The following is a 22,696-nucleotide window of genomic DNA, read 5'->3' on the forward strand; positions in this document are numbered from 1 at the left end:
TCATTTGAAAGCCCGCCCCCTCTCATACAGAGTAATGAGTTCCATCCAATCTGTGCCGTGACAGGAAGATTCCCCAGCCAACTTTTTTTTCGAAACTTTATTTCAACAAATGCAATAACAAAGGAACAAAACACAAGAGCAAAGAGATATACAAGAAAAATAAAAAAAAGTTCAAGTTCCTTATGGAGGTGTCAACATTTTTTCTGTGTTCAACAAAATCTGCACAAGTGTCCATGGCATCGGATGACGACAGCAACCTCGAGGTTGAATTCGACTCTTTCTAGTCTGGTAATTAACACGTTTGTGTCCCTTCACAGAAAAAAAAAATGTTTCTAGTCTGGTAGTTCATTTGCTTGTGCATTTGCGTTCTTTTTGTGCCATAGTTTCCCCATTACTATAATTACTGTTTAAAATGTGACATAAAATTCTTTGTAAATTTAAAAAAAGAAACGCTAAAATAGCTACGTTGTATGCGTTTTGTTTGTGTACGATAATTTCTCCCAAAATACGATCATTTTGAGGTTTTGGTACGATAGTTTCATATTTCATATCTGGCAACACTGCTCCGGTGCAGAAAAACAAGAAGGGCGGGGCTTGCGAACAATGCTGTGCGCCACACTTAAAATAAACTGCACACCCACACAAACACGCACGCACACCTTCACAAATGACACTAACATCCTGCCTTTTCCTCAAAAATTACTACATTTATGTTTGCTGTCTGTCTCTGTACTTTTCTGTCACTTTTGCGCTCTTTTTCATACTTTCCCTTGTTTCAAAAGTCACCGAACGCACTGTTGGAAAGAACGGGTTCTTAGCTTGCTGTCAAATTTTTCAGAGTGAGGGCTTATATGAGAACTTACGGTAATGAGAATCAGCGGCGCACTAGTTTTTTTTTTTTAGTTTATTTTTTTTTTTCTCAGCGGCGCACTAGTGTGAAACTTCCGTGTTTTTCCTCTGCGTTATGACATCACAGGCTTACGTTTACCGTAATACACCATATATATCATTGGAAATCGTTTTTTTTTTTTTTTTTTTTGGCAAATTAGGTTGCTAGATACCTACAACTGCATTATTGATGAAGAGAATAGATTATACATCTTGGTTGCAAAAACCTTTTTTTTTTTGTTAGCTCCACAAGTATTTTTTTGTTGTCTTGTTCTCTCAGGTGTAGGCCTATAGAATAGATTAGTGATTTTGGGTGCAGTTTTGTTATTTAAGCTATTTGTTTGTTTGCCTACACACTTAATAATGTAAATAAAGTGTTAAATATTAATAAAGTGTCATCATATGTTATGTATTATGCTGTACTTGTGCGTCTAATGGTGTGAATGGGTTAGGGGGTGGTGGTGGGCAGGGGGGCCGGGGGGGTATTGTCCCTACCAAAGCTGAGACCAAACCTACGCCCTTGAACACAGTGCAGAGTAGCTACCTAAACTCTGTAAGTGAGATAGAGTATCTCGTCAATAGTTTTACATCCTCATTGAAGACAACTTTGGATGCTGTAGCTCCTCTGAAAAAGAGAGCTTTAAATCAGAAGTGCCTGACTCCGTGGTATAACTCACAAACTCGTAGCTTAAAGCAGATAACCCGTAGGTTGGAGAGGAAATGGCGTCTCACTAATTTAGAAGATCTTCACTTAGCCTGGAAAAAGAGTCTGTTGCTCTATAAAAAAAAAGCCCTCCATAAAGCTAGGACATCTTACTACTCATCACTAATTGAAGAAAATAAGAACAACCCCAGGTTTCTTTTCAGCACTGTAGCCAGGCTGACAAAGAGTCAGAGCTCTATTGAGCTGAGTATTCCATTAACTTTAACTAGTAATGACTTCATGACTTTCTTTGCTAACAAAATTTTAACTATTAGAGAAAAAATTACTCATAACCATCCCAAAGACGTATTGTTATCTTTGGCTACTTTCAGTGATGCCGGTATTTGGTTAGACTCTTTCTCTCCGATTGTTCTGTCTGAGTTATTTTCATTAGTTACTTCATCCAAACCATCAACATGTTTATTAGACCCCATTCCTACCAGGCTGCTCAAGGAAGCCCTACCATTATTTAATGCTTCGATCTTAAATATGATCAATCTATCTTTGTTAGTTGGCTATGTACCATAGGCTTTTAAGGTGGCAGTAATTAAACCATTACTTAAAAAGCCATCACTTGACCCAGCTATCTTAGCTAATTATAGGCCAATCTCCAACCTTCCTTTTCTCTCAAAAATTCTTGAAAGGGTAGTTGTAAAACAGCTAACTGATCATCTGCAGAGGAATGGTCTATTTGAAGAGTTTCAGTCAGGTTTTAGAATTCATCATAGTACAGAAACAGCATTAGTGAAGGTTACAAATGATCTTCTTATGGCCTCGGACAGTGGACTCATCTCTGTGCTTGTTCTGTTAGACCTCAGTGCTGCTTTTGATACTGTTGACCATAAAATTTTATTACAGAGATTAGAGCATGCCATAGGTATTAAAGGCACTGCGCTGCGGTGGTTTGAATCATATTTGTCTAATAGATTACAATTTGTTCATGTAAATGGGGAATCTTCTTCACAGACTAAAGTTAATTATGGAGTTCCACAAGGTTCTGTGCTAGGACCAATTTTATTCATTTTATACATGCTTCCCTTAGGCAGTATTATTAGACGGTATTGCTTAAATTTTCATTGTTACGCAGATGATACCCAGCTTTATCTATCCATGAAGCCAGAGGACACACACCAATTAGCTAAACTGCAGGATTGTCTTACAGACATAAAGACATGGATGACCTCTAATTTCCTGCTTTTAAACTCAGATAAAACTGAAGTTATTGTACTTGGCCCCACAAATCTTAGAAACATGGTGTCTAACCAGATCCTTACTCTGGATGGCATTACCCTGACCTCTAGTAATACTGTGAGAAATCTTGGAGTCATTTTTGATCAGGATATGTCATTCAAAGCGCATATTAAACAAATATGTAGGACTGCTTTTTTGCATTTATGCAATATCTCTAAAATTAGAAAGGTCTTGTCTCAGAGTGATGCTGAAAAACTAATTCATGCATTTATTTCCTCTAGGCTGGACTATTGTAATTCATTATTATCAGGTTGTCCTAAAAGTTCCCTAAAAAGCCTTCAGTTAATTCAAAATTCTGCAGCTAGAGTACTGACGGGGACTAGAAGGAGAGAGCATATCTCACCCATATTGGCCTCTCTTCACTGGCTTCCTGTTAATTCTAGAATAGAATTTAAAATTCTTCTTCTTACTTATAAGGTTTTGAATAATCAGGTCCCATCTTATCTTAGGGACCTCATAGTACCATATCACCCCAATAGAGCGCTTCGCTCTCAGACTGCAGGCTTACTTGTAGTTCCTAGGGTTTGTAAGAGTAGAATGGGAGGCAGAGCATTCAGCTTTCAGGCTCCTCTCCTGTGGAACCAGCTCCCAATTCAGATCAGGGAGACAGACACCCTCTCTATTTTTAAGATTAGGCTTAAAACTTTCCTTTTTGCTAAAGCTTATAGTTAGGGCTGGATCAGGTGACCCTGAACCATCCCTTAGTTATGCTGCTATAGACGTAGACTGCTGGGGGGTTCCCATGATGCACTGAGTGTTTCTTTCTCTTTTTGCTCTGTATGCACCACTCTGCATTTAATCATTAGTGATTGATCTCTGCTCCCCTCCACAGCATGTCTTTTTCCTGGTTCTCTCCCTCAGCCCCAACCAGTCCCAGCAGAAGACTGCCCCTCCCTGTGCCTGGTTCTGCTGGAGGTTTCTTCCTGTTAAAAGGGAGTTTTTCCTTCCCACTGTAGCCAAGTGCTTGCTCACAGGGGGTCGTTTTGACTGTTGGGGTTTTACATAATTATTGTACGGCCTTGCCTTACAATATAAAGCGCCTTGGGGCAACTGTTTGTTGTGATTTGGCGCTATATAAAAAAAAAATTGATTTATTGATTGATGTGGAACTTACATGTGCAGCACTGTTACCTCACAGTGAGAAGGTTCCAGGTTCTCTTCAACTCCTGGTCCTTTCTCTTAGTCCCAAACAGGTTTTTCTTTGCACCACTTTCCTGGATGTGTCTCTGTCCGGTTTCTCCACTTTGCCTTCACACACATCTCACTTTTCTGGACACAAGAATACCAGTAAGTCTCTCACATGCTTAAGTATCTCAGGTTCCTGTTACACTTATTTATTTCTACTTAGCCAGTGGGAGTTTTCCTTTGAGTGACCATGTAGAGCACTGGGGTTCCAGTCCCACCGCAGCCACAAAGACGTATAACTGATGATATGGCAGTTAGTCCACAGGCCAAGCAGGTTTACGATACCACTTAAGGGGATTAAATGACACTTACAACCCAGCCTCAGTGTACCATGACCTAGACAGAAAAGTATGGTGGCCATCCAGGTATGTAGGGTGGCCAACCCGAACCTTGTAGCCAGGTCGGGGTCAAAATTGAAAAATGCTCCAGTCATATTAAAATCTTTACCACATTATTAGTCTGATCATAAAGATTCCAAAAAGGTATAGTTTTGACTATCTATGACTAAATGTTCTGGAGTTATGGGGAAAAAGCGGCAACAAAGGTCAATTTCAGTTTGTACAGGGGTCAAAAGATAAAGTTGCTCCGACTTTGGTAAAAAGTGATGTAAATTATTGGTTGAGTTGGTAGGGTTAATAAATGGAACAGTTTTCACCATCTGCCATGCTGAGTTATCGAGTTGCTGAGTGACAAAGGTCACAGTTCATAGAATCCAGTGAACGTCGACCTTGTTTGAACCCTCACCCAGTGACCCCCGGGACGGACTCCGACTCAACGTGACTCTAAACTGGAATAAGTGGGTTCAGAAAATGAGTGAATGAATGAATGAATGAACTGGTGCATAACCTGCTGTCAGAACAAGGTACCAATTATACTGAGGTCAACGGGTCAAACGTGTGGCAGAACACGTTTACACTGATCTCAGGTGTTAAAATGACCAGGTATGATTTTTGGAGCTGACTGGATCCTGATAAGTTGCTTTTTGTGTTTCAGCGTCCAGTTTCAATCCCACATTACGTACTACAAACATGCAGTTGCAGAATTTGTCCTGAGGGTGGCGCCACATGCCACGAATACAGATCAGTGATTAAACCCACGATTAAACCACACTTTGTCTGCTACGGTGGCCCTTGTAGGACATGTCAGTTTGAGTAAAAAGTTACTGCATTTGTGATCAACAAACGTTTTACTTCATTGTTTAAACAGCATTTACAGTTGTAAAGAAACAGTAATATGATTTAATCTTTCTAAATAAATTATCATGTGGTTTAAGTGTTCTGAAAGGCGCTTTTAAATAAAATGGACTAAACGTAATTTGTATCCAAATATTATATATGAAGTTGAAAGTTGCGTCGTTTAATTCATGAAAATAAATAAATAAAAAAAAACATTTATATCGTGTATGTTTTGTGTTGAACGGACAGAATAATGTTGGCCTTTTAAAAATAAATTTGTTGGTGTATTTGTGAACTTTTCCACTGAAAAATAACAACAGCGTCCGACACACTGAATCCGGTTACTGCAAAGGATGAGTGGACTGAACCATCACGGAGCGGGGGGGGTAGCAGGGGCGGAGCCTTTAACCTCCTTCATACACAAGAAAACACGTGATTCGTGGGGATCCAGATAAAGACCACTACCTTATTATAAAAGAATAAGTGATCGATGAAATTCACAAAAAGTGGCACGACCATTCTCCTGGAGTCCACGCCGGGTTCGCCACGCCCCCCTGAGCTGAGTGCAGCAGTGGTTCGGTCCATGCCGCTGAGGTCTCTGGTTGTAGTGGAATCGTCCTCAAACACAGTCAGAGTGAGCGCTCTGCTTCTTATTTTCTCTTTGGACGCGTTTGTTTACTGTGAGTGAATTATTCTTATTTTCTGTCTTGCTGTTTTCTTGACGAATAACAGACACTGGGGAAGAGGCTTTTTGTTTTGTTTTATTTTAGTGGGCGTGTTTTTAACTTTTCTGTGAAGGTGACGATGTCAGCGCAGGTAAAATAAAAATTAATGTCATAAGGTACGCATTCATAAGTAAGTCTTTTCTCTTTTGTTTGTTTTCAGTATTTTAATATACTTCAAGAAATGACTTGCTCTACTCAATTTTTTTTAACAAAATGTAAGTAATTTTAATTAAAAGACGAAAATTCTTTAATATTTTTAAACCAAACTTTATTTGCATCAAGTAAACAGTCGTCTAAATTTACAGTTTGATTTTTAAAAGTTAATCAGCTTCAATATAGTGTAAAGTATTCTTTATAAAAGTTTCACTACATTTTAATCAGTATTTTTAAATAAAATAAAATAAACCGTCTCAAATGTGTTATGATAAATAACACTATGTAACAAATTTTTATTTTTGTTTTGTTCCTGGGTACACAGTGTGTTTTTCTAACCTGTTATGCCTTAAATAAATAGAAAATAGCTGTTATTCCACAGAAACTTTGCTTCTGTGATCAGGACAATGATATTTTGAAATTTGTCTGTTTTCAAGAATATTCTCAATTCGCCTTCACTACTACTGAGTAGTCTTATAGAATATTCTTTAACTGCTAGAACTGTCCAGAATTTTCTAGAAGTTTCCAGAATTATCTAGAAATTTCAAGAAACTTTTAGAACTTTCTAGAACGTTAAAAAAAATAAAATCAAAGTTTGTGCTGAATGTCATTTTTCCATAGACTTTAGACATAAGCAGTTAAAATATAACACTTAGAAGCCAGGAACAAAAATTGTGTTAAATAGTGTAATCAGTCTGTTTCAAGAAAATTCTGAAATTTGATTTGTACTGTTAGATTAAGCATTTAAATTTAAATTCAAATCAACTAAACAATGCATTTCATTTTATTATTATGAATTTGTACAATTTTAATCTATATTAAGAAAGCAGAAAGTCCCCCAAATACCTTTATTTATATTATTTTGAATACTTTACAAATTTGACTATCTGCATCTAAAGCAAAAATAAATTTTTATGGAAACTGTGTAGAATTATTATTATTTTTTTTACGTCTGTATAAATAATTAATGACTATAAATTGTGAGTTTCAAAATTAATCTATGGACGCTCCAGAAAATGCCTTAAAATGCAACCCCCCCCCCCCCCCCACACACACACACAAAAGAATTAGAAAAAAACATTATTATTTCCCCCCAATGTTTAATCTGCATTATCAGATGTGTAATATGTATGACAGGTTTTAATAAGCTGATTTGATAAAATGTAATTATTATTATTAGATAAATGATTCATTAATTAGTAAAAGCAGAATAAATGAGAGCACTAAACATTTTTCCCACTGCTGTGTCAAAAAACTGCTCCACAAAGTGGAACTTTAATAAAGTTTGTAAAAATCAAATCAAATCAAATCAATTTTATTTACATAGCACCAAATCACAACAAACAGTTGCCCCAAGGTGCTTCATATTGCAAGGCAAAGCCATACAATAATTACAGAAAAACCCCAACTGTCAAAGCGACCCCCTGTGAGCAAGCACTTGGCGACAGTGGGAAGGAAAGCAAATCTGTTTTTCAGATGAAATCAGATTATGGATGAGTGTAGAGTCGTGATCAGTGCTTCAGTTTGAGATCGAACCGTGTCTCTGGTTGTGGTTTGTGTGTTTTTGGACTTTTGGGTTTGTGGCAGATGACGGCAGAACCTCGGGGTGTGACAGAGGTTCTTGGCGTTTGTCCGGTGTGGAGGTTCGAGCTGCTCTTTTGTCACCATGGTGGCGGTGACGCACATGTGAGATCTGATGACCATCACACTTTCTATTGTCTGCTTCTATTTGGAGCTCAGCAGGTCTGAGCCGACCCCTGCTGAATCAGCACCGAGCCGAACCCTGACCCGACCTGATCCACCCACAACACAGGATCTCTGACGGTCAAACTGTCAGTTATTTAAATGATTAAACAAAATGTCATGAATTACTTGTTTTGGTTAAACAGCACTTTTAAAAATTCAAACGTGTTCAAACAACAACTTTGTCCCATTTAACATGTTTAAATTTGGTTTAAATGGGTCACTGAGGCCACATGCCCACTGAGGCATCACACCCACTGAGGCCACACGCCCACTGAGGCCACACGCCCACTGAGGCATCACACCCACTGAGGCCACACGCCCACTGAGGCCACACGCCCACTGAGGCCACACGCCCACTGAGGCCACACGCTCATTAAGGTGTCACACCCCCTGAGGCCACACGCCCACTGAAGCCACATGCCCACTGAGGCATCACACCCACTGAGGCCACACGCCCACTGAAACCACATGCCCACTGAGGCATCACACCCCTTGAGGACACACACCCACTGAGGCCACACACACACTGAGGCCACATGCCCACTGAGGCATCACGCCCACTGAGGACACACGCTCATTAAGGTGTCACACCCCCTGAGGCCATACACCCACTGAAGCCACATGCCCACTGAGGCATCACACCCCCTGAGGCCACACACCCCCTGAGGCCACACACCCACTGAGGCCACACACACACTGAGGCCACATGCCCACTGAGGCATCACACCCCCTGAGGCCACACACCCACTGAGGCCACACACACACTGAGGCCACATGCCCACTGAGGCATCACGCCCACTGAGGACACACGCTCATTAAGGTGTCACACCCCCTGAGGCCACACGCCCACTGAAGCCACATGCCCACTGAGGCATCACACCCACTGAGGCCACATGCCCACTGAGGCCACACGCCCACTGAGGCCACATGCCCACTGAGGCCACATGCCCACTGAGGCCACACGCCCACTGAGGCATCACGCCCACTGAGGCCACATGCCCACTGAGGCATCACACCCACTGAGGCCACATGCCCACTGAGGCATCACGCCCACTGAGGACACACGCTCATTAAGGTGTCACACCCCCTGAGGCCACACGCCCACTGAAGCCACATGCCCACTGAGGCATCACACCCACAGAGGCATCACACCCACTGAGGCATCACACCCCCACTGAGGCCACACGTCCACTGAGGAATCATGCCCACTGAGGCCACACGCCCACTGAAGCCACATGCCCACTGAGGCATCACACCCACTGAGGCCACACGCCCACTGAGGCATCATGCCCACGGAGGCCACACGCCCACTGAGGCCACACGTCCACTGAGGCCACACGTCCACTGAGGAATCACGCCCACTGAGGCTACACGCCCACTGAAGCCACACGCCCACTGAGGCCACACGCCCACTGAGGCCACATACCCACTGAGGCATGACATCCACTGAAGCCACACGCCCTCTGAGGCCACATATCCACTGATGCATCACATCCACTGAGGCCACACACCCCCTGAGGCCACACGCCCACTGAAGCCACATGCCCACTGAGGCATCACGCCCACTGAGGCCACATGCCCACTGATGCATCACACCCCCTGAGGCCACACACCCCCTGAGGCCACACGCCCACTGAAGCCACATGCCCACTGAGGCATCACGCCCACTGAGGCCACATGCCCACTGAGGCATCACACCCACTGAGGCCACATGCCCACTGAGACATCACGCCCACTGAGGCCACACGCTCATTAAGGTGTCACACCCCCTGAGGCCACACGCCCACTGAGGCATCACACCCACTGAGGCCACACACCCACTGAGGCCACACACCCACTGAGGCCACACGCCCACTGAAACCACATGCCCACTGAGGCCACACGTCTGCTGATGCCACACACTCATTAAGGCGTCACAGCCCCTGAGGCCACATGCCCACTGAGGCATCACGCCCAATGAGGCCACATGCCCACTGAGGCATCACACCCACTGAGGCCACACGCTCATTAAGGTGTCACGCCCACTGAGGCCACACGCCCACTGAGGCCACACGCCCACTGAGGACACACTTCCACTGAGGAATCACGCCCACTGAGGCTACACGCTCACTGAAGCCACATGCCCACTGAGGCATCACACCCACTGAGGCCACATGCCCACTGAGGCATCACGCCCACTGAGGCCACATGCCCACTGAGGCATCACGCCCACTGAGGCCACACGCCCACTGAGGTATCACGCCCACTGAGGACACACTTCCACTGAGGAATCACGCCCACTGAGGCTACACGCCCACTGAAGCCACATGCCCACTGAGGCATCACACCCACTGAAGCCACATGCCCACTGAGGCATCACGCCCACTGAGGCCACACGGTCATTAAGGTGTCACACCCCCTGAGGCCACATGCTCACTGACAAGCTAATATGTAATGAAAAATAATGTTGTAATTCTATGTTAACAGAAAAACAGTGACATAGAGATCTGGCCATGTTTTAGTTCACTATTAAAAATTTGCTCTGACTGTAATCCCGTTACAGTAAACGTAACGGGATTACATAAACTCGCGATCTCCGGTAGGCGGGCGGTCTGATCAGTTGGATAAAAGCCCGGACTCGGGTCTGAGTGTCCAAAGAATCCTTTGGCAGTTGGGGGAGTGACGCCTGTTGACTACCACATGCACAGCGCCTCCTGCTGGCCTCCGTCACACTCAGGAGGAGCCAACTGAAAAAAATAATTCTGTTTTGAAGCACTGATCCAGACAAAGTGTGAATCACAAATAACTAAAATCACTTTAAACCCTTCACACTTTGTTTTGCTCAGTGACACTTTGAGTCACCACGGAGACTCAAACCCACTACTGTGTGGTTACTGGAAACCTGCTTCCTGTCACTGCTTAAAAGCTCCAAACCTGAAAACGGGAAGCTGGGAACGCCCCGTGTTGGTTTTTGCAGTTAAAGGTTTGTTACATTTTGAGCGTGAGGGTTTTGTGTTTGTCACCGCTACTTTCCCAGCAGCCCCTGCTGTTCTCACAGTCACTTATCACCCAAACGCCAGATTAGAACAAGGACGGTGTTCAGGACAACAAATCTCCCCCTCACCTCCCATCTCCTAATCCTGCAGGAAATCCCTGACCCGGCATAAGATGCATTGTACTGTGTTCATACAGGGTGCAGGCAGGTTGACGGGGTGCAGGCGGTTCGATGGACCAGCATCGTCACATTTTGGGTAAAACCCACTTTTCCGTCTTCTGGGGTGATTTTCAGGTCGGTGTTGGCTGAAGCTTCCTTTCAGCTTCTGTTTTGTTGATGTGTATCAAAGCGTGTTTCACCTGGGTCGGTCTGAGGCCACATCCACCACACAGACCCACCTCAGGTCCTGGATGGCATCCGTCCATAAAGACCATCCATCCAGACACCAGGGATTTTCCCACAGCTGTCTGTAAGGGAAGACCTTTTTTCTGGCTGTTGTTTCTTATTTTAAAAAATAAATCTACAAGTATTTTTAAAATAAAAGGTTTTTTTTTTTTCAATTTCTCTGTACTAAACATCAGTCGTTTCTACATAAAGACACTCGTTTGTAGAAGAAGCTGAAAATAAATTTGTCACATGTGAGGTTTTAGGATTTTGTTGTAGAAAGAAATTGTTTTGAAGTATGAAGTTTTCGAGATAAAGGCCAAACTTGATGTGATTTATTGTTTATTTAAAGGGGTCGACACTGACACTGTGAGGGAACATCAGACCCCACTTTTAGTCCATGTGGTGAGTTTCTGTGGACATGATCCAGGACACTGGTGTCTCGCTGCTGAGGAGCCCAGAGAGCAGAGAAGGACATGGACACACCAACATTTCACATGGTCACAGACACACCCACGTTTCACCTGCTCAGTGACACACCCACGTTTCACATGGTCACGGACACACCCACATTTCACCTGATCATTGACACACCCACGATTAACTTGATCAGTGACACGCCCACATTTCACATGGTCACGGACACACATTTCACCTGCTCAGTGACACACCCACATTTCACATGGTCATGGACACACCCACATTTCACATGGTCACAGACACACCCACGTTTCACATGGTCAAAGACACACCCACGTTTCACCTGATCAGTGACACGCCCACATTTCACATGGTCACAGACACACCCACGTTTCACCTGCTCAGTAACACGCCCATGTCAGAGTTGTAATCTGTAAAAAAAGCAACTCAGTTAACTAACACAAAGAATGATCACGCTGGAGACTGAATTTCATTTCCTGATCAGGAGAGAATGAATGACCCTTTGTCAAACCTCGTCCTTGTCCGCTCTGAAGGGCCCGCCCACTCTGCTCCTGAATTTATTTGCACACAGATATATTACAAAACAATATACAAGCCACAGCTGTGTTTCTTCAGTCAGTTCGTATTTGTATCACTTTGCACCTGGAAGGCGCCTTGTGGTCTTGCTCAGACAGATAGTAATTGTTCTTCAAATTGAAACATTACAACGCCAGCCTTGAACTAGTGTACAGGCTGTGTTATTCTCTGCTCAAAGCCGAAATATTAATCTGTGCTCGACAAAAACATAGCTCTAGCAAAACAGTCTTAAAACAGCCAGTATTTCTGCTTTGACAATGAGTCATTATTTAGAAGAATAATGGTGCATGAACTCTTACACATGTATATATGTATATATGGAAAATAGAGAACAGAATCAAAAACAAGATCAAAGACAGTTCATCAAAGGCATTAACAATCATCAAATTAAAGACAAAGACATTAATAGTTGATAATAATATTGACAATATATAGAAAACTGTAACATTATTCCCCCCGTTTATCGAATTTAATGTCTACATTCTCAACATCATCACTGTAGAAACATCAATAAACTTACAAACAGTGTACTTAACCATCATTTTGCCCCGTTTGGATGGGGTGACATGATTCAGCATCCGATAGCAAAAACGCAATATAGTAACAGGCCAGTAATAAACCATTAACTGTGGAAATCATCCGTTGAGCCATTGATCAAGCAAGAGGACAAATCACAATACTTAGTAAGCTAGTTACCCCAGAACATTCAATAGTAAGAATTTAAAGGAAGCACATTTATCATACAACACAATTCAACGTTTTCCATCAGATACACATCCGTCGAACACCATTTCTTTATATAAATATTTAAACTGATTGATATTTGGACATTGTTGGAGTTTCTCAGGTAGCTTATTCCAATTTTTTGGCCACAAATAGAGACACAGAAGCATTTCCTGGTCATCCTTGCGCCCTCAATTTTTAAAACGATACAAACCCCTTAAATTATATATTCCTTCTCACTGCATAAAATATCCTTGAATTCTGAGAGGTACTTGCTTAATTTTATTTTTTTATTTTTTTTTACTTTATACATCAATCAAACAGTCTTAAATGAAATCATGTCACGGAGTTTTAAAATCTGTGATGTAATAAACAGTGGATTGGTATGATACCGATAACTTGCATTATAAATTATTCTTAATGCTCTTTTTTGAAGGTTGAATAATGGTTGTACTGTAGTTTTGTATTTATTGCCCCATACTTGCACCATAAGTCAAGTAAGGTGCAATCAATGTGCAATACAGAGTATGTAGTGATTTACCATCAAGAATGTGCTTTGCCCTGCTTAATATTGCCGTACTTTTTGATACTTTCTTTTGACTATGTTGAATATGTGCTTTCCAGTTGATCCTGCCATCGATGACCCCACCTGACGACTTGTTCTCTTTCACAGGTTCCATATTTACCCCTTGTATGTTTAACTGTATTCATCCATCTTTTTATGGTTTCCAAATAACATTATTTTAGTTTTTAGACCAATTTAGTGACAGTTTGTTCATATCGAACCATCTCTTCAACTTTATCATATCTGATCCCAGATCATCTAGTAATTGTTGCAAATTATCCCCTGAACAAAATAAGTTTGTAACATCTGCAAAAAGGACTGCTCTAAACAGATCAGAGACTTTACAGAAATCATTGATATACAATATGAATAATTTTGGTGTCAACACAGAACCCTGAGGAACTCCACAAACGATGTCCAGATATGAAGAACAGCAGTCCCCAAGTTTAACAAACTGTTTCCGGTTTTGTAAATAGCTTTTAATCCAATTCAAAGCTACTTCTCTGATCCCATAAAGCTCCATCTTTTAAAATAATATGTTGTGATTGATTGTGTCAAAAGCCTTTTTTTTCATTATGTCAACAAATAATCCTATCACTATTTTCCTTTGGTCCACATGTTTTTTTAATCTCTTCTATTGCATCTAAACCCATATTGACTATCATTAAGCAAGTTGTGTTGTTCAGTAAATTTATCCAATCTGTTATTGTAAAGTTTTTTCCAATATCTTTGAAAACTGTGACACTAGAAAGACACAGGCCTATGGATAGTAAAAAGATGCTTGTGGTGACAAGCATCTGGAAGTTTTTGTATGTTATTTCCCTTCAGCTGTAGTGCATAAATCTGTACTATCATCAGTATGTGTAAGGCATGCTGCAAGTGGAATTAAAATAATGTGTCACGTACTCTGTCCTGTGCCCTGTTCTTGACGTTTTCTTCAAACACAGGTGCACAGGAATAGAACAGGATTGTCTTGTCTCCTGTGCTCAAAGATGCAGTTTCGTCTGCTTATTTCTCCTGGTCTGGTCACGTCAGTGCTCTTATTTCAAGCTTGTAGTACGTCTGCTTCTGATCCTGGTTCAAGTTGACAGGCCTCCCCTTGGTCACAGCTAGTTAATCGTCTGCTTCAGGACCCTGGCACCTGCTTCAACCTCTGGTCTTTATCTTTGTTCACTCCTGGTCACTCTCTGTCTCTGTTATGACGCGCTTCCAGCTGTTGCTGGGCCTATAGGCCATCAGCCGACACTGTTACACGTCGCTCCCCTTGTCTTGTTTGGGATCTTTCAGGTATCTTTGTCTTTTACAGTGGGATAGATGCACCCAAGATGACCTCTCTGCAATTTTCACTGCAGTGGGGGTTGTTAGCAGCACTTGGAATGGACCTTCCCACCTCGAAGATGACCAGTTCTTTCGCTTAATAGTCTTTATCAGCACCCAGTCGCCAATCTGGATCTGATTCTCAGGGCCCTGCACAGAAATAGGAGAGTCTGGTATCGTGTTAGGATGTATGACGTTTTTATGGGACAATACTCGTCTCATGTAATCAACTAATCCCTCATCCTCACTATCAAGCCCAGCTATCTTCTGTAAATCTGGTATTCTGTAGGGCCTGCCATACAAAATTTCGAATGGCGTAAGGCCAGTCTGAGCTGGGTTTTATATGCATGTACAGTTTCACCAAATCCGAACAATAAACCCAGTTTTTATCTGTTTCCTCCATACATTTTCTGAGCTTATTTTAATTGTTCCATTTGTTCTTTCCACTAAACCTGCACTTTGAGGATGGTAAGCACAATCTGTTTTTGCATTTATTTTCAAATGTTCTATTAAATGTTGGATGATTGTATGTACAAAATGTGTACCATTATCACTGTACATTGTTTCAGGTAGTCCATGTCTTGGAATTATGTCTCTAAAAAGTATCTTTGCAATTTTCAGAGCATCTACATGTTTAATAGGGAACACCTCTACCCATTTGCTATATGTATCAATCAATACTAGCCAATATTTTTTCTCTTCACATTGGTTCAATAAAATCCATATGGATTATTTGAAATGGGTATTGAGGTGTTGGAAATTTTCCTCGTATTAGCCTCTCATTCCCCTGCGGGTTATGGTTTGCATAAATTAGACATGCTCTGCAGTAATGTTTCGCATATGCCTGAAATTCAAACGTCACAGAATGAGTATTAACCAGTCCAACCATCCCAGCCGTAGAAGCCTGACATGGTCCATGACTTACGACAGCCGCTCACTTGAAGAGGCTATGGGGTAGGACCGGTTTGTTTGAGGATCAGGCATATACACCATCGGTGGTTTGTTGAACGTTGACGTATTAATTTGCAAAAATTCATTGATTGGATGAATGATAAGCATTGATTAATATCGATTATTATGTGCAGGCTGATCTTAATATGACAATTCAATTCCTGACAATGATCCAATACTCCAATTAGATCAATACACTGCCTACCATGTAGGCATACGGGCAAATTTGACCCCACCACAGTACCCCAGTGCCATCCCCCCATGTCCTAGTGAGTCAGAGCGTCACAGAGACAAGGTGGAGTAATCGTGACTGGGCCTGCCTTAGGTTGTCCCAGGGTTTAAGATGGGATCTTACCCGTCATGGGCTCACAGCCTTCCATACTGGGCAGGGGTTCCAAGGGGTGGGGGAACACCCATTAAGAGGTGTCATGTCAAAACAGCTTTAATTGCACAGAACATCAAACATGCAGGATCACTGAAAGTGAATAGAAATATATTTTAGCAATTTATCCCAGAATAGATCTGTTGGATTAATCAATTCTTAAACACCAACAATAAATAGAATAAAAATAATGACAGAATCGGATACACAAACAATACTTGGTTCGCAGGAATAACTATGGGTCAGGATGGACAATAATAAAGTGAAAAGTTGTCCAACAATCTCTATCCTTTAAAGCCTAACTTAATCTGCATGTATCAAAAAATAATTAATAAGCACTTCATTGGTCATCAATGCTTTTTGAAAGCCTGCAGCTTCTTGTTTGGTTTGCAGCAGGGGTTAGTTACATCGCTTAAGAGTTCACATTAGTTCAGTCACAACACAGGATGATCAAAATATTGAGCTCTCATTAAATGTTGCTTCTACATTGCTGTCAATTCACCCTCACCAACATTAATGTGTCTAACAGGAGCTCAACAAACATGTTACAATAATCAACATAGTCTTACTGTCTCACACACTGTACAACCTTCTGCTCTGCTCTTCGGCCGGAGTGATAAATTACACTTTGATCCCAAAACAAATCACTGTTCAAGAAATAGAACACTGAATGTATTTGGTAACGTCAATGCAACGTAATAGAAAACAACATTAAAGCTGGAATTGATTAAATCAAACAAAACAAGATCTCTCTAAGTGTAACAGTAACAAACACGTTTAAAACACTAGTATCAATTACATGTAAAACAACTGTATGTCATGTGTTAAAGCACAACAAAACATTGCTGCCGTGTTTCTGAAATCCTCCCTCAAGTTGTGGGGGTGTGGAGCGGCGAGGAGGAGGAGGAGGGAAGTGAGCATTTGGAGCTTCCCTCAGCAGCTGTGTGTGCACACGCTCCTCCATCACCCCAGACCAGGAACAGAATACCACAACTGCTACAACAAACAAGCAAAATAACCCAACTCTTCTCAAATAAAAACCCAAAAAAACATCCACAGGTCCAAAGAAGACCTGTGTTACATTACACGCAACATATTATACACACATGTAGACACGTAGAACTCAACGGAACTGTTAATTACCGTGGACTGATAGGAGACTTTTTTTCTCTCTCTCTTTCACCAACCTTCTGTCAGGCTGTTTGGAGCCCGGAGGTCAAGAACCGGGTATGCAATCACAGTCTCACAATCAGTTTTTAATAGTCCTCAGAGAATCTACCACAACCACTGCTCCCTTCTGTCTGTTATGTGCCATCAAAAAATTAGTGGATCAGTCAATCACAAATTTTCAATCTTTTAGCAGTATTTAATATGTATACTGGGGAACTGATTCATAGAAATGTTTTATAACCCAAAGTCTTCATTGCCTAGATGAGCCTGTTTCCAGCAAGTTCATGGATACCTGCTGGAACTCATTGATCTAAGTGGTCAGTTCCACAGTAGCTCATTCATGATTACTGAGGCAAGATTGGCCAAATACTGCAATGTTCAATTGAAACAGTCAATCTGAATTTTCTTCTTTTCTCCCAGACAGAAAAGAATCACCTCACACAAATTTCAAACTAACAACACACAAAAATATATCACACAACAATAAATCTAATCATTAATCACTCTACTGAAATATAATCTTGGATCAGCTTTCCTTAAAATCTGTTAAGTAGGCGAAACTAACCAACTTTTACACCTTATCCAGTGTACAAAAATCAACCATATTTTAACCACTTCATCCCAGTTACATGATCATTCAATATGGAAAGTAAGAAGACGATAGTATTTATTGTCTTTGAGTTATCATCAAACCAAGCTGAAAAGTTCTATTTCATCAACAGATCTATTTCAGAATTCTCCCTTAAAATACTCTTATCTTTTACCCTGGACTCCAACTCACACTCATATACATGTATAAAATTGATTCATGTGCACTTATTTCTCAGTATCTTAACTCCACACTTTAAAATGTTGGAGCGCCAACAACTGTGACCTTGACAGTTTTATCTAAAACAATTCACAATAATTACACACAATCTGTCTATATAGCGACAACAGAACAAAAGTAAGGAAAAACTGACAACTATAATCTGCTAGAAAAAAAAAAGTTCTGCAACCTTATGTACATAAACAAAATTCACGTTGAAAATGAAGAACTCCTTATCTTTGCGAGTGTGTACATTCACACGCAAAGTGTCCATTCTTCCCACACTTCCAACATGTCAATTTCCTCTTTATCTCATGCCCACGGGCTTTACCTCTGGCCGCTCTGCAGCACTGACCTTTGCCCTTTCCTCCAAAATACACTTCTTCCTCACACATCATTATGACTGCTCCGGCAGGTTTAAAAACTGCTGTGTTTGGTACAAAAGCCTGGTCTGGTGTACTTTTCACTCCACATCTCTCTTGCCTTTTTGTAAAATCACTGGTGTTCTCTTTTATGGTATCAAATGACTTTGTTGTGGAGTTTAACTGTAATTTTCCCGAGAAGTTAACTGTCTCTCACCACATTTTTAAGTGTTCAGGTGATGCTGATCTTTTGTCTCCATGTATCTAACATCATTTGACTGTGTGTCATGTTTACTGTGAGAACAACAGCAGTTACTCATTTCAGCCGTTCGTGGGGTTATCTCATAGGGAGATCTAAACGAACAGGCTGTTCTTTTTTCACTGTTTGGTCACCGATCAGTCTGAAAAGTGTCACCACTTTGACCTCTGAGAGGTGGGTGACCTTGCTTAGGGCTTCTTTCCAGACTCTTAGGTTCACAAACAGGTGTGGTGCGTGTAGAACGCTGACAACCTACTTCACAGACAGGGCTTCATTTCTGCCAGTGGGTTAAAACTGGTGACAGGCCCCCCGCGATTCAGTTGCACACGTCCTCAGTCATAAAAACACACACATTCACACAAACACATTCACACCGCTGCGCTTCAGATGTTATCACGCTTCTGCTCCAACCGGTTTTTATATCAGAATTTATATAATATATTTATATAATATTTATCAGAATTTTACAGTTCGCCCACCGAAGGTTTCACCGACCTAACACTGTACAGTTTTTTACGCGCTGTTCCGGACCTGAAAGTGGTCTTCGGTTGTCTCTTGCTTCTTTTAATTGCCAATTGTTACTGCTGCTGGATCTGGAGCCCACAGCCACATCAGGTGTCTGACACAGCGGGAAATGCAGCGCGAGCACGCGGCTCTGTAACAGATGGTCTTTAACCACTGCGCCACCTGACGTTTCTCTTTCTTTCCCAAAGAGTAAAATTTAACGCTTTACAGCCAGGCCTTAGCCTCACACCTTACAGCAGGGGTGGGCAATCATGTGCCATAAATGGCCGAGACACTGCAGGTTTTCTGTGCAACCAATCACCTCAGCAGGTGATTTCATTAATGATCATGTGTCTCAGCAGGTGATTTCATTGACAACCAGGTGTTTATGTTCAGAGCAGAAGCTCATCACCAACCCACCTGCTGAGGTGATTGGTTGCACGGAAAACCTGCAGTGTCTCGGCCCTCGATGCCCACCCCTGCCTTACAGTGTTTAAGCCAAGCGACAAATCAAAAAGACATTACGGGGTTTTTCCTTACGGTGGTTCCGGCCACACGCACACACGTGCACGTAAAGAAAAGCAGTCTCACCCGCAATCACACTCTGTCACCACCCCTGAAGTCCGTATGCCTTCACCCCAGTAAGCATCGACCTATTAGGGAGGAGACCCGTCCCCCCGGAAAAGGGTCTGTGGGAACTAGTCCCGGCCGTAGCCACGGTCTTCCAACGGGGTCCTCCATCACGGGACGACCACCGTTCCAGTCTATTGGCACCCGGCTTTTGAAGGACCAAGATGTCAGAATTGTAATCTGTAAAAAAAAGCAACTCAGTTAACTAACACAAAGAATGATCACGCTGGAGACTGAATTTCATTTCCTGATCAGGAGAGAACGAACGACCTTTCGTCAAACCTCGTCCTTGTCCGCTCTGAAGGGCCCGCCCACTCTGCTCCTGAATTTATTTGCACACAGATATATTACAAAACAATATACAAGCCACAGCTGCGTTTCTTCAGTCACTTCATATTTGTATCACTTTGCACCTGGAAGGCGCCTTGTGGTCTTGCTCAGACAGATAGTAATTGTTCTTCAAATTGAAACATTACAACGCCAGCCTTGAACTAGTGTACAGGCTGTGTTATTCTCTGCTCAAGGCCGAAATATTAATCTGTGCTCGACAAAAACATAGCTCTAGCAAAACAGTCTGCGCAATCATTCACCAACAAATGTTACTTTTCTCATGGGAGCAGTTGTAATGATTACTTCAACAGTTCAGTGTACGATATTTATATCGTATATTTCTGCTTTGACAATGAGTGATTATTTAGAAGAATAATGGTGCATGAACTCTTACACATGTATATATGGAAAATAAAGAACAGAATCAAAACAAGATCAAAGACAGTTCATCAAAGTAAAGGCATTAACAATCATCAAAGTAAAGACAAAGACATTAATATTTGATAATAATATTGACAATATATAGAAAACTGTAACAGCCCACATTTCACATGGTCACGGACACACCCACACTTCACGTGATCACTGTCAAGCCCACATTTCACCTGATCATTGACACACCCACATTTCACCTGATCATTGACACGCCCACATTTCACATGGTCACGGACACGCCCACATTTCACGTGATCATTGTCACGCCCACATTTCACATGGTCACGGACACACCCACCTTTCACCTGATCAGTGACACACCCACATTTCACATGGTCTCGGACACACTCATGTTTCACCTGCTCAGTGACATGCCCACATTTCACATGGTCACGGACACGCCCACATTTCATCTGCTCAGTGACATGCACACATTTCACATGGTCACGGACACACCCACATTTCTCCTGATCATTCACACGCCCACATTTCTCCTGATCATTGACACACCCACATTTCACCTGATCATTGACACACGCACATTTCACATGGTTACGGACACACCCACATTTCTCCTGATCATTGACACGCCCACATTTCACCTGATCATTGACACACGCACATTTCACATGGTCACGGACACAACCACATTTCACCTGATCAGTGAGACGCCCACATTTCACATGGTCATGGACACACCCACATTTCACCTGCTCAGTGACACGACCAAATTTTACATGTCACGGACACATCCACGTTTCCCCTTATCAGTGACACGCCCACATTTCACCTGCTCAGTGACACACCCACATTTAACATGTCACAGACACTCCCACATTTCTCCTGATCATTGACATGCCCACATTTCTCCTGATCATTGACACGCCCACATTTCACCTGATCATTGACACACGCACATTTCACATGGTTACAGACACACCCACATTTCACATGGTCACGGACACGCACACATTTCACATGTCACGGACACGCCCACATTTCATCTGCTCAGTGACATGCACACATTTCACATGGTCACGGACACACCCACATTTCTCCTGATCATTGACACGCCCACATTTCTCCTGATCATTGACACGCCCACATTTCACCTGATCATTGACACAAGCACATTTCACACGGTTACGGACACACCCACATTTCACATGGTCACGGACACGCGCACATTTCACATGGTCACGGACACACCCACATTTCTCCTGATCATTCACACGCCCACATTTCTCCTGATCATTGACACGCCCACATTTCACCTGATCATTGACACACGCACATTTCACATGTTCACGGACACACCCACATTTCACATGGTCACAGGCACACCCACGTTTCACCTGCTCAGTGACACACCCACATTTCACATGGTCACGGACACACCCACATTTCACCTGATCGTTGACACGCCCATTATTCACCTGATCAGTGACATGCCCACATTTCACATGATCAATGACATGCCCACATTTCACATGGTCACGGACACACCCACGTTTCACATGCTCAATGACACGCACACATTTCACATGGTCACGGACACACCCACATTTCTGCTGATCATTGACACGACCACATTTCACCTTATCATTGACACACCCACATTTCATATGGTCACGGACACAACCACATTTCACGTGATCATTGTCACGCCCACATTTCACCTGATCATTGACACACCCACCTTTCACCTGATCAGTGACACGCCCACATTTCACATGGTCACGGACACACCCACCTTTCACCTGATCAGTGACACGCCCACATTTCACATGGTCACGGACACACCCACCTTTCACCTGATCAGTGACACGCCCACATTTCACATGGTCACGGACACACCCACCTTTCACCTGATCAGTGACACGCCCACATTTCACATGGTCACGGACACACCCACCTTTCACCTGATCAGTGACACGCCCACATTTCACATGGTCACGGACACACCCACCTTTCACCTGATCAGTGACACGCCCACATTTCACATGGTCACGGACACACCCACCTTTCACCTGATCAGTGACATGCCCACATTTCACGT

The sequence above is a fragment of the Thalassophryne amazonica genome, chromosome 1 (assembly GCF_902500255.1).
Source record: "Thalassophryne amazonica chromosome 1, fThaAma1.1, whole genome shotgun sequence".
NCBI classification, from domain to species: Eukaryota; Metazoa; Chordata; class Actinopteri; order Batrachoidiformes; family Batrachoididae; genus Thalassophryne; species Thalassophryne amazonica.